The following is a 13,693-nucleotide window of genomic DNA, read 5'->3' as shown; positions in this document are numbered from 1 at the left end:
TCATTTCTCAGCATGTGAAAAATTTTTTTTTGATCAGCATGTGTAAGGGTGGTAGCATTGTAATTACAGAGAAATACTTATGGATTATTTGGATGTATTGAGAAAACACAGGAAACATAATATCTTGATGGAAGGTAATCATGTTAATAATACCTACTAGAATTGGTGATGCTCTCAGAAATTAATGAGAGATGAGTCCCCCTGAGGTCAATAGAGTCTGAAAATCACTAACTCCAAGATTCTGCTTTAAGTCATGTATACAACTGGTATAAATCTTAACTTGTGTAACAGAACATTTGTAAGAAATTGTATTTTTGTACTCTACTGCTCCTGTCTTGTTCTTATAGGTACAGTGGATTCTTTCTTCACTAGGACAGACATGCTGTTAAAGATTTTATTTGCATTTAATACTTGGCCATAAATAGCCTAAGCTCTGCATTTTGTGTAGGAGGCAGGATTATCAAGTCCTGGTCAGTGCTGTGCTGGTATGAAAAGGAGAAAGTAAAGAAGAAAAAAGGAACAAAGGAGAAAAAAGAGATGGTAAAAATGGGTTTAGAGTAAGGAGGGAATGAGAGAAACAGAGCTGAGGTGGGGGGAGGGATACACATTAATATTAAGAAGTAATAATTTATGAAAGAGCTTTTCATCTTTAATTCTCATCATTTTTCTCTATTTTATCAATAGAAACTCAGTCTTAAATATTTAGCAGTTAAATGCATTGGCTGATAATAATGTAGCAAATAAATCTAAGAGCTGAATAAATTTCAAAAGCTATATTTATCACCATTTATAGACTCAACTCTGCAAAAATTTTAAGAACACTTCCACCTCTTAATGATATTACATTTGGTGGTGTCATTGTAGGTTGGTCTTATTATTGTTACTTTGAGTGAAAGTTATACTTTCCACGATTTTATAACGTTCCTAATTTGAGCATCAGTTTTTAGTTCAGTTCTGTTGCTCAGTCATTATTTTAAAATTAGGGCATGTTGAGGTAGTAAAAGGATTTCTACCATATCAGAATTAACATTGAGGCTGTTTAAATATCAATTCTTAAACAAATTATGATTTAACTTAAATATACTGGTATTTTATTCTTTTTGATATATAATAATCTAATAATGATAGTTTATCATTTCTCTTTAGATCCATGTTTCATTCCTTCTATAATATATACAAAGAAATTACCGTACTGATCGTATTGGAGTCAGAATGTCTTTGCTTTCTTTCCCTATTCCAGCATTTTCACAATGGAAACATAGGAACAAAGTGGCAACAGGAATTAACAGACATATGTAAACTAACTTACTGATATTTTGCATTTGAATAATATAAATATGTATTTTTTACAACTGGATGAACAAAAATAATTTGCTAGGTAACCAGAAAGAGTCAAGCATACATTAACTTGTTAGGGTGATACAATATAGAAAATATAAGACCTGATTTATTAGATAGAGTAGAGCAATGTAAATCTGCTGTATCCTAACTTGCTTGTATAACTTTAGGTTGTCAGTTCACTGTAATACATGATCCACCCAGACCCACCCTACTGTAATTCTATAGAGAACAATGAATTGAACATGGAATTCAAATGAAACATAGTCTCTCCTATCCCTGCAGTTCAATTTAATGACGACATTCATTTTTCTAATGGCTCACCAAACAAGACCCTACAATGTTAAAATGACCTATTACAGAAAATTTTGTGAAATATTAATATGGAAAAGAGTGAAGTTCATTCTGGCCACTAGGCATAGAAAGATGCAACAGAGAAATTAGCATTTGAGTAATTCTTACTTTCACTTTCACTTTTTTTTAATTTAATTTTTTTTAATTTTAAAATATTTAATTCTTACATGCGTTCCCAAACATGAACCCCCCTCCCACCTCCCTCCCCATAACATCTCTCTGGGTCATCCCCATGCACCAGCCCCAAGCATGCTGTATCCTGCGTCAGACATAGACTGGCGATTCGATTCTTACATGATAGTATACATGTTAGAATTCCCATTCTCCCAAATCATCCCACCCTCTCCCTCTCCCTCTGAGTCCAAAAGTCCGTTATACACATCTGTGTCTTTTTTGCTGTCTTGCATACAGGGTCGTCATTGCCATCTTCCTAAATTCCATATATATGTGTTAGTATACTGTATTGGTGTTTTTCTTTCTGGCTTACTTCTCTCTGTATAATCGGCTCCAGTTTACTAAAATTTGTATGTTTATCTTTCTCTTTAAGATCAGAATAATAATGCAATCTTTCACCAAATAATGTGTTATTTATGTTTCAGATAAAATAAATACAATAGCACAAAATGTTTCTATTAGACCATATACAGAAAAATGAAGGGGAGGTAGAGGTGGGTAATGGAAGTACAAGCCACAGCAAATTCACATCAACCACCACACATGCCATTAGTGTTGGTGATTACGAGTGAAATGACATAAAAGACAAGACACACACAAGAGACAGACACCACTCTGGCCAGAGGAAAAATAATAACTGTGCAAGCAAGCAGGCTTGCGGTTTACTTTTATATAGCCCCCCGGGCAGAGTTCCAGACAGTATGACCAAACCTTTTCAGGATAGCGCATGTGCATAAATGTTATCGTACAGCAAAAGGGAGTGAAAGGGAGTGAAATTTCTGCTTACTGCAGAGTCTATCCAGAGCCTTCCTCCTTCTTCTTATCACAAGAAGGGAATGTTCCCTCGTTTGCAACGGACCATTCAACTCAAGGCTGTGTCCAGACTCCTTGGCAGAACGCCTCGCTTGCAAGCATGTTCAGCCCACGCAGAGAGCCCTGCCTGTGGGCTCATCTCCACTTTCCCTATTATGGCTGCATTAACCCTTTAATTAGAATTGGAGAAATCTTCAGACTTTGACAAGACTTCAGTGGTCAACTTATAATTTAAAAATTATTTTGATGACTTTTGGAAAACTATTAAATAAATATATAAGTTTGAAGTTCATTGATAAACTAACAAATGAAATTGTGCATATTTACTAACCCTGGGCATATTAAGTCCAACCCAGTTGAGTTGTATCTATACAATTCTAAGATATTTACATGTATATCTTACAAGCTACTGTACAAGCAACAATTGAATACTTTATTACACCTCCCTAATGAGTTGTTTCCTTTACTGCTTCATTAATATAATTGGAACTAGGACTTGTTTAGCTCTAGCCATGAGATTTCAAAGGGACTGATTATCCTGTGACCCCCTTGGAATAGCATTTAAAAGCAGAAAAGGGATGTGCTTGAAGAACACAACTACTGATGCAGTTGAAATTCCTCACAAATGAGAAAATTAAAATTTGACACTAATAAGGTAATTGCTGAAACCCTACTTTTTAAAATTAGTATCCCATTTTTTTCCTGCTCTGTTTCTTTTAATTCAATCCAAAAAGTCACGGGTAGTAGACCTAGTGGATAAAGCATGGCTTAATATGTAAAGTGGGGAAAGGATATTTTATTAAAAGTGTGTACTTCAAATCAAATTTCTATACATAAATATATAGACTCTAAATATATCAACCTTGATTTGAAGTCTGACTTGTTTTAAATAAGTGTATAATAGATAATGCTTAACATTCAGCAGGTGATTCTGGAAAGTGATACAAAATAGTATGTTAATTCAAATCTTTTACTGTTAGTCATCATTATTTTAAATTTTTAAAAATATTTGTTGATGGCATTGGGCAAGGAGCCATAGCAGCAGCTTCAATCTCCGTTTCTTTCTTTCATATTTCTCTATTTTGTGTTCCTCTAAAATATCTTTAAAGGAATGTGTATGTATAATGTATATATGTGTATATAAAAGAATATACATTGCAGATTTCACAAAGTTATGAGTACTATAGTAAGCAAATAAACTCAATGAGTATGATCTCTGTTAATGGCTTTTTTCCCCTATTATTTTACCAGTTTGGCAGTATTCTATGTCAACAATAGTATCATTATTTTTAATATATATAAAGTGCTCTGAACTTTGAGTTTTTCAATGTGTTAATATTAGAAATTACATAGATAAGAGTTTCATTGTGTTTTACCTTCTTTATAGTATTCCTTTACACACACACACACACAGACACACACGTGCTCTTATTTATTTCATCATTCTTCCATCAATGGACGTTTCAGATGTCTCCAATCTTTGGCTCTTAGTATTAGAATCAGTATTACTTAAATGTGTCATATCAAGCTAATGTATAAGGAAGATAATTTCATACTTTTCACTTTGTTAAACTTCCAACATGCTGTCCTGGATCTTTACTCTCCACGGAATATCTCATTGCACGGAACAAGTAAAGAAGTTCTTCAGACTAGGCAAAGGAAACGAAATAAAAATGGCTTTAAAGTATAACAAAATAAAATATATAATTGCATTCATAAGAGAAAAAAAATTACTAAATTTGTCAATTTAAGGGTGTATGTCCACAAACATTCTGCCTCTGCTTCTGTCAGTCTTGCTGGTGGGGCTGAATTCTGCCCCACCCCCAAGTTCATATGTGGAAATCCTAACCACCAGTATTACAGTATTTAGAGATGGGACATTTGGGAAACAATTTGGTTTAGATGAAATCATGATGGTGGAGTCCTCATGATGGGATTTTTGCTTTTATAAGAAGAGATACAAGTGACCAACCACCCTTCCTCTTTCCCTCCCTTTCTCTCCCCATCTGTCCTCGCTCTTTGTCCCTTCCTCCTCCTCTAAACCTCTCTTTTTCTTGGCCTCTCTCTATCATGTAAAGCACAGTGAGGAGGTGCAAATCTGCTAGCTAGGAAGAGAACTCTCACCAAAAACTAACCATGCTCATGGTATCCTGACATCAGGCTTCCAGCCACCAGAGCTGTAAGAATAAGAGTTTCTGCTCTTTGACTTAGCTGGCCCGCAATATTTTGTATGGCAGCCAAAGCTGGCTAGGACAGAAGAATACCTCCTCTACTTTCCCTGTAAATCCCATCTTCTTTTCTCAGTCAGGCACTCAGTTATGGTCATAGACCTGGCTCTTTTTGTAATATTAATTTTCCTTCTCTGCTGGATCATTCTAATCAGAACACAAGTTTAGAAAAGCACTCATTGACATCAAATCACTTTTGGCCTCTGCCCCATTCTCTGCTATTATCTCCATATATTGAAAGCAAAACTCACTGAAAGACTAATCTGTATTTGCCAGTTCAGCCTCCATTTTCAGCTCAGCCCGCTCTAATCAGGAATTTATCTCTGTTTCTAGACTGAAATAGATCAATACAAGTCAGCAGTAACCCCCACAATTGAAATGGACTGATCTTTTTCAACTCCTCCTATAATGTTTAGAGACAGTTTATCACTCCTTGTGTTAAAACAAAGAGACAAAATTTTTTCTTAACTCAGCTATTAGGATATCATATTCTCATGTTTGTTCCTCAACTTTTGGCACTCCTCAGTCTCTTTTTCTGGATTCTATTATTATTACCTTTCCTACAAAATTTTGGAGAGTCCCAAACATCTTCCCATGAGATTTTTCTCCTTTTAGGTATGCGTCTTCACTGGATGTTCCCATCTAGCTCTACTACTTTAAATATTTCTCCCTTCAATGAATGAAATATTCATATATCAAGTCATTTATTATACATCATCATGTGGATCTATAATAAGCATTTAAAGTTACCATGTGTAAAATTGAACTCTTGTTTCTCCCTACAAAGCCCATTCAGTAAGTGGAGCCACAAATTTTTCTAGAAAGATTATTGGTACTATTTTAATTCCTCTCCTATTCTCATAAACTGTATCAGCTATTATCATATTAGCTCTGCAGAGCATTAATAATGAATTCCAAAACCTACCACACCTCACCTCTTACTACTATCTCATCCTAAAGCAAAATGTCCACCTTCTAATCCATCCTCTTGCCTTCCTTTACATCTTCCTTTAATCTGTTCTCTACAGGTTGGAGAGGGTCCACTTAAAATCACCATCAAAGTCATCCAAAATGGTTTTGTTGTGTTAAAAAGGTAATACTTACCGTGGCCTGTTACATTACTAGTCCCAATATGGCCTAATCATGGGTAATATGTCTAATTTCATCTCCTATTATTGAATGCCTTTCTGTATAATGTCCAGCACACTGAACTGCTTGTTCATTCTTGAGTAAGTCTAGCTTATTCCATCCCCATGACATTCTGTTCCCTTCAAACTGGAAATTAACTCCTTCCTGACTTCAGTATTCTGGTCTGGAGAATTCCATGGGCCGTATATAGTCCATGGGGTCACAAACAGTCTGACAAGACTGAGTGACTTTCGCTTTCAACTTTTGACTTCATTTGTATAACTGCTTGAAAATCTTCTCCTCAAACAATATTATTTTTCTCTCATCATTTTATCTCAAGCAGTACTTTCAGGTTTTTTAATTATCTTATCTTTTCAACTCTTCATATAACTATACATATTATAGTTTTGTATATATAAAATACTTCCTTCCACCTCTTTTTCATGCATCTCCAACTTTTAACTAAGATTCATAAGACCATGACTTTTATCAGTTATTTTACTCATAAACGAAGGTTTACATATTGTATACTTTGATAAATATTGCAGAATTTCTTTATTTACATGTTGAAGCCATTCTATTTCCTATGCATGTAAGACTAAGCCTTGTGTTATGGATTATTTGTTCTTTGCTTTGTAGATTTATGTGTCTCAATCTACCTAGTCTCTATCTCCTGCTGTGTGTGGCCACTGATGTCACTGTTCAGTTTGTTGTTGCTTTTGGTGTTACTCTTGTTTTAAAATTTTTTTAATTTGGAATCCTAGGAGTGGCCTCTTAGCCTAAATTGCTTAGTGGTCCATCAGCAAGTGATCAGAGTTTATGGTCCAGCAGTTTGAGCAAATTAGTGTTTATGCTTTTCTGTGGCATCTATGTATGAATGGGGAGATCACTGATTTAGGACAGTTTTCAGGTCCTTAGTTAACTAGAGTTGTGTGGACATTTTGAACCATTTCTGTGTATATGTAGAAAGTACCATAGACATACAAAGGGCTTATCAGTCTGGGACAGGATGTTTTAGTAATAAGTATGTCTCTGTTCTCTCATTTTCTTTGCTGAAGACCTGACTAGATATGGATGGGCAATGGGCATGTGGTCCTCATTATAAAGAAGCGCAATTCCATGAGTCACCACATGGAGAAGAGTCAGTCAGTAACAGGAATTGTAATTCCTGTTCATATATAATATTATTCCAGCGATATATGACTGAGAGAAAACTCTATATTTGTTCACTCTCTTGTGTTTTTTGCTTCAATTTTACCGTGCCCTATCCTTTTCTAATACATTTGGAACATGATTTTGGCAAATTTTTAATATCTCCAATCTGAAAGGAAAACAAAGGAAATATTTTCCACTGTATTAAAATTGATATATCATGCTTTCTATTATGTATTTATGTTGTATGTATAGATATTTTTTACATGTGTATATATATATATATATTTAATTTGGGGAAACAAAGTAGCTAGAAAAGTTAAACAAGCAATGTTTTCATGTAAAATTATTACAGTTGTAATTAAATATAATCCCATGTTCTGTATAAGTTCTATTAAATTTGGCTACAGAAGTATGTCTTAATTTATTCAGAAATATCTGGGACTGATTCATTTTTAAAATTTTTACAGAAGTATAGTTGACTTGGGGCTTCCCAGGTGACACTAGTGGTAAAGGACCCACCTGCCAATGTAGGATATATAGGAGACAAAAGAGACCTGGGTTTGATACTTGGGTCAGGAAGATCCTCTGGAGGAGGGCATGACAACCCAATCCAGTACTCTTGACTGGAGAATCCCATGGACAGAGGAGCCTAGTGGGCTACAGTCCATGGGGTCACATAGAATCAGATGCAACTCAACCAACTTAGCATGCACACACATAATTGACTTAGAATATTTTGTATTTCATTTGTACCACATAGTGAATCAGTACTTGTATAGATTATATCCCATTTAAATTTATTACAAGGTAATGGCTCTACTTCCTTGTGTTCTACAAAATATACTGTGACTTATCTATTTTACACATAATAATGTGCATTACTTAATCCTATACCCTGTCTTGCCCCGTCTCTTTCCTTGACGCACTGGTGACTACTAGTTTGTTACCAGTATCTGAGTCTGTTTCCATTTTGGTGTGTATATATATATATATACATATACATATATATATGTGGAGAGTTCTGACAAAATGTGGTCCACTGGAGAAGGCAATGGCAAACCACTTCAGTATTCATGTCTTGAGAACCCCATGAACAGTATGGAAAGGCAAAAAGTAGGACACTAAAAGATAAACTTCCCAGTTGGTAGGTGCCCAATATGTTACTGGAGATCAGAGAAGAAATAACTCCAGCAAGAATGAAGAGATGGAGCCAAAGCAACAGCAACACCCAGTTGTGGATGTGACTGGTGATAAAAGCAAAGTCCGATGAGGTAAAGAACAATATTGCATAGGAACCTGGAACGTTAGGTCCATGAATCAAGGCAAATTGGAAATGGTCAAACAAGAGATGGCAAGAGTGAACGTCAACATTTTAGGGATCAGTGAACTAAAATGGACTGGAATGGGTGAATTTAACTCAGATGACCATTATATCTACTACTATAGGCAAGAATCCCTTAGAAGAAATGGAGTAGCCCTCATAATCAACAAGAGTCTGAAATGTAGTACTTGGATGCAATCTCAAAAATAACAGAATGATCTCTGTTTGTTTCCAAGGCAAACCATTCAATATCACTAATCCAAGTCTATGCCCCAACCACTAATGCTGAAGAAGCTGAAGTTGAACAGTTCTGTGAAGACCTACAATATCTTCTAGAACTAACACCCATAAAAGATGTCCTTTTCATTATAGGGTACAGGAATACAAAAGTAGGAAGTCAAGAAACACCTGGAATAACAGGCAAATTTGGCCTTGGAGTATAGAATGAAGCAGGGCAAAGGCTAATAGAGTTTCACCAAGAGCAAACATCCTCTTCCAACAACACAAGAGAAGACTCTACATATGGACATCACCTGATGGTCAATACCAAAATCAGATTGATTATATTCTTTGCAGGCAAAAATGGAGAAGCTCTATACAGTGAGCAAAAACAAGACCAGGAGCTAACTGTGGCTCAGATTATGAACTCCTTATTGCCAAATTCAGACTTAAATTGAAGAAAAGGGAAAACCACTACCATTCAAGTATGGCCTAAATCAAACCCGTTATGATTATACAGTGGAAGTGACAAACAGATTCATGGGATAGACGGAGTGTCTGATGAACTACAGATGAAGGTTTGTGACATTGTACAGGAGACAGAGATCAAGACTACCCCAAGAAAAAAAGTGCAAAAAAGCAAAATGGCTGTATTATGTGAAAGGCAAAGGAGAAAAGGAAAGATATAGTCACTTGAATGCAGAGTTCCAAAGAATAGCAAAGAGAGACAAGAAAGCCTTCCTCAGTGATCAGTGCAAAGAAATAGAGGAAAACATTAGAATGGGAAAGACTAGAGATCTCTTCAAGAAAATTAGAGATACCAAGGGAACATTTCATGCAAAGATGGGCTTAATAAAGGACAGAAAATGTATGGACCTAACAGAAGAGGTGGCAAGAATACACGGAAGAACTGTCCAAAAAAAGATCTGTACGACCCAGATAATCATGATGGTGTGATCACTCACCTAGTGCCAGACATCCTGGAATGTGAAGTCAAGTGGGCCTTAGGAAACATCACTATGAACAAAGCTAGTGGAAGTGATGGAATTCCAGTTGAGCTATTTCAAATCCTGACAGATGATGCTGTGAAAGTGCTGCACTCAATATGCCAGCAAATTTAGAAAACTCGGCAGTGGCCACTGGACTGGAAAAGGTCAGTTTTCATTCCAATCCCAAAGAAAGGCAATGCCAAAGAATGCTCAAACTACCGCACAATTGCAGTTATCTCACATACTAGCAAAGTAATGCTTTGCATTCTCCAAGCTAGGCTTCAACAGTATGTGGACCATGAACTTCCAGATGTTCAAGCTGATTTTAGAAAAGGCAGAGGAACCAGATATTGAATTGCCAACATCTCTTGGATTATCAAAAAAGCAAGAGACTGGAAAACATCTACCTCTGCTTTATTGACTATGCCAAAGTCTTTGACTGTGTGGATCACCACAAACTTTGGAAATTTCTTAAAGAGATGGGAATACCAGACCAGCTGACCTGCCTCTTGAGAAATCTGTATGTGGGTCAAAAAGCAGCAGTTAGAACTGGACATGGAACAACAGACTGGTTTCAAATAGGAAAAGGAGTATGTCAAGGCTGTATATTGTCACCCTGCTTATTTAACTTATATGCAGAGTACATCATGAGAAATGCTGGGCTGTAGGAAGCACAAGCTGGAATCAAGATTGCCGGGAGAAATATCAATAACCTCAGATATGCAGATGACATCACCCTTATGGCAGAAAATGAAGAGGAACTAAAGAGCCTTTTGATGAATGTGAAAGAGGAGAGTGAAAACATTGGCTTAAAGCTCAACATTCAGAAAACGAAGATCATGGCCCCTGGTCCCATCATTTCATTGCAAATAGAAAGGGAAACAATAGAAGCAGTGAGAGACTTTATCTTTTGGGGCTCCAAAATCACTGCAGATAGTGAATGCAGCCATGAAATTAAAAGATGCTTACTCCTTGAAAGAAAAGTTATGACCACCCTAGACAGCATATTACAAAGCAGAGACATTACTTTGCCACAAAGGTCTGTTTAGTGAAAGCTATGGTTTTTCCAGTATTCGTACATGGATGTGAGAGTTGAACTGTGTAAGAAAGCTGAGCACTGAAGAATTGATGCTTTTGAACTGTGGTGTTGGAGAAGACTCTTGAGAGTCCCTTGGACTACATGGAGATCCAACTGGTCCATCCTAAAGGAAATCAGTCCTGAATATTCATTGGAAGGACTGATGCTAAAGCTGAAACTCTTGGCCACTTTGGCCACCTGATGTGAATAACTGAATCATTTGAAAAAACCCTGATGCTGGGAAAGATTGTAGATGGGAGGAGAAGGGGATGACAGAGGATGAGATGGTTGAATGACATCACTGACTCAAAGGACATGAGTCTGAGTAAAGTCCAGGTGTTGGTGATGGACAGGGAGGCCTGGCATGCTTCAGTTGGTGTCTGAGCCCATGTTTTTGGGCCAGAAGCATAGGGTCAGCTCTGAGCTGCCTCAGTTTTCTTTGTGTACTTTCTCCTTCTCTCACCACCAGGACCTTTGCCCCAGAGGGGAGAAGTGCTGAAGCTAGAAGGTCCTGTTAAGGCTATTAGATCATGGTGGAACATGACCTGCACGTATTGGCTGCCGATAGAAGTCTGAGCTCCTTCTGATGTACTACTTTTATAGGTGTCAGCAGTTGTTGCTCTCATCTTGCTCAGAATTAACCTTGGGTCCAATTCTCCTTTATGCCTCACAACTGATTACTGCCACCAGCCTCTGTTGCCCCAGCCATGTTGTAGAGCCACACTGCAGGGCAGGAAAGGCCCACATTGACTCTTTACATATATCTGAGTATGGACTGTGGTGGACTAGACACCATCATTATCCTGGGCTCCTTCTGTTGTGCTGCCTCAGTATATATCAGCAGTGGCCAACGATGACCCACCCAGGTCTGCCTCTCTGGCCCACAATCCTACGCTCTCACTAGTTGCGGCAGCCCTAGATCTAGTGTGACATGGAGTAAATAAGGTTGGAGTGCTTGCTTGTCTAGGCTGGGTCCTGGGATTGATGGTCATGGAAAACCAGACACCCCTGGAGCAATCCTCAGTCTCCCACCTCCACACTGCCTTGGCTGCCAGTCAGCATGTATGTGCTCCTCAGGAGCAGAGTGTAGGATTTCTGCAGCCCTCTTGTCACTCCTACCAGCCCCCCAACCAGTCAAGCAGGTTCATCTTCCTTTTGTAAGCCCTAGAACAGGGGCATTCAGTATGTCGATCAAACCACTCACTCCACAGGGTGAATTGCTGCTTCTGTAATCTCTCTTCCCTTCTGAGTCCCCACGATCCGAACCTGATGGCTTCTCTTCTCTTTCTACCCAGTTCTGTGTGTCTCTTTGCTTAAAGCCTTAGCTGTACAAGTCTTTCTGCCAGTTTCCAGGTAGTTCTCAGTGAGGATTTTTCCACACATGGATGTGTTTCTGACGTGTTCATGAAGTGAGGTGAGTTTCATGTTCTTCTTCTCTGCCATCTTGATTGATCTCTCCAGTTTAACTATTTGCAAGCAATTTGTATTATAAATAGATATCCTACAGTGTTAGTGCTTCCAATTGATAAAATACAGTAACAAAAGTACAGGGAATATAACACAACTTCAAATCAGCATTTCTTATATCCCTGTTAAAATATAAAACCAAGATAGGCTCAATTAATTATACATTTATAATATTTAATTATTATTGTGAAATATTTTAAATGTGCTTAAAACTATGTCTGTGCATACGTACACGCTCAGTTGTGACTGACTGTGACCCAGTGGACTGTAGCCCGCCTCTCTCTGTTGTGCTGAAACCAAGTATAAACACATGAAATGTGCTAAGTCCATTGCTAATAACACTTCATAATTATAATGAATACTGTAATAGTCATTCTTTTACAAAAAGTTTTCTGACCTAAGCTTTGTTAAAAATAATATAATCACACATTTTATACTTGTAAATAACCAAATATATCCTGAAATATGATTGTTATTTGGTATTTTAATGTGTCCATTTGTGCTCATAAATAATATTCATTTGTGTTATCAATTCTAATAAAACGTCACTAGAGACACTTCAGCATTTTATTTACTGTATGCAGTTTCAGCATAATAAAAACTGCCCAAGATGTCTTTGAATAGAGAATAAATCACCTTATGCATAACAGATCAATAAAATATCAGACTTATTCCTCTGGATTTTGTAGCCAATACATGTGGCTCTATTTCGGGGCTTAGTTTTCTAAATAAAAATAGATATGGAGGATTACATTTTCATTTTATTTTATGCTTTCTCTATAACTGACAGTTGACTGATAGTGAGTTGATACTTGCCTTGAGATCAGAGATAATGTTGTCAGTGTTATATAGCCTGCTGCTAAGTCACTTCAGTTGTGTCTGACTATGCGTGAACCCATAGATGACAGCCCACCCGGCTCCCCCATCCCTGGGATTCTCCAGGCAAGAACACTGGAGTGGGTTACTGTTTCCTTCTCCAATGCAGGAAAGTGAAAAGTGAAAAGTGAAAGTGAAGTTGCTCAGTCGTGTCTGACTCTTAGCGACCCGGTGGACTGCAGCCCACCAGGCTCCTCTGTCCGTGGGATGTTCCAGGCAAAAGTACTGGAGTAGTTATATAGCCTACATCGAATAAAATTAAGTAAATAGGTAGCTTTTATTTTTACTCTACTTTTAAAATTAATAGCTCATATTAAATTATTCATTTTTTCTCTCCTTATACTCAAAGATTAATTGAGGATGCAGACTACTTAAGCTTATGGTGCAAGTCTTACCTGACAAGTTATATGCTCCTTTGCTTCTGCAGGTGCTTCTGTAGGCTTCTGCAGGTGCTTCACTGTTGCCACTAACTCTGTAGCAAGTCATGCTGTTATTTTCCCTTTACCTTTAAATAACCGACTAGCCTAAAAGAAAAAGATAGAAAATACCAAAG

Source organism: Ovis canadensis, chromosome 2 (assembly GCF_042477335.2).
Source record: "Ovis canadensis isolate MfBH-ARS-UI-01 breed Bighorn chromosome 2, ARS-UI_OviCan_v2, whole genome shotgun sequence".
NCBI lineage: Eukaryota > Metazoa > Chordata > Mammalia > Artiodactyla > Bovidae > Ovis > Ovis canadensis.
This window is presented reverse-complemented; position numbering follows the sequence as displayed.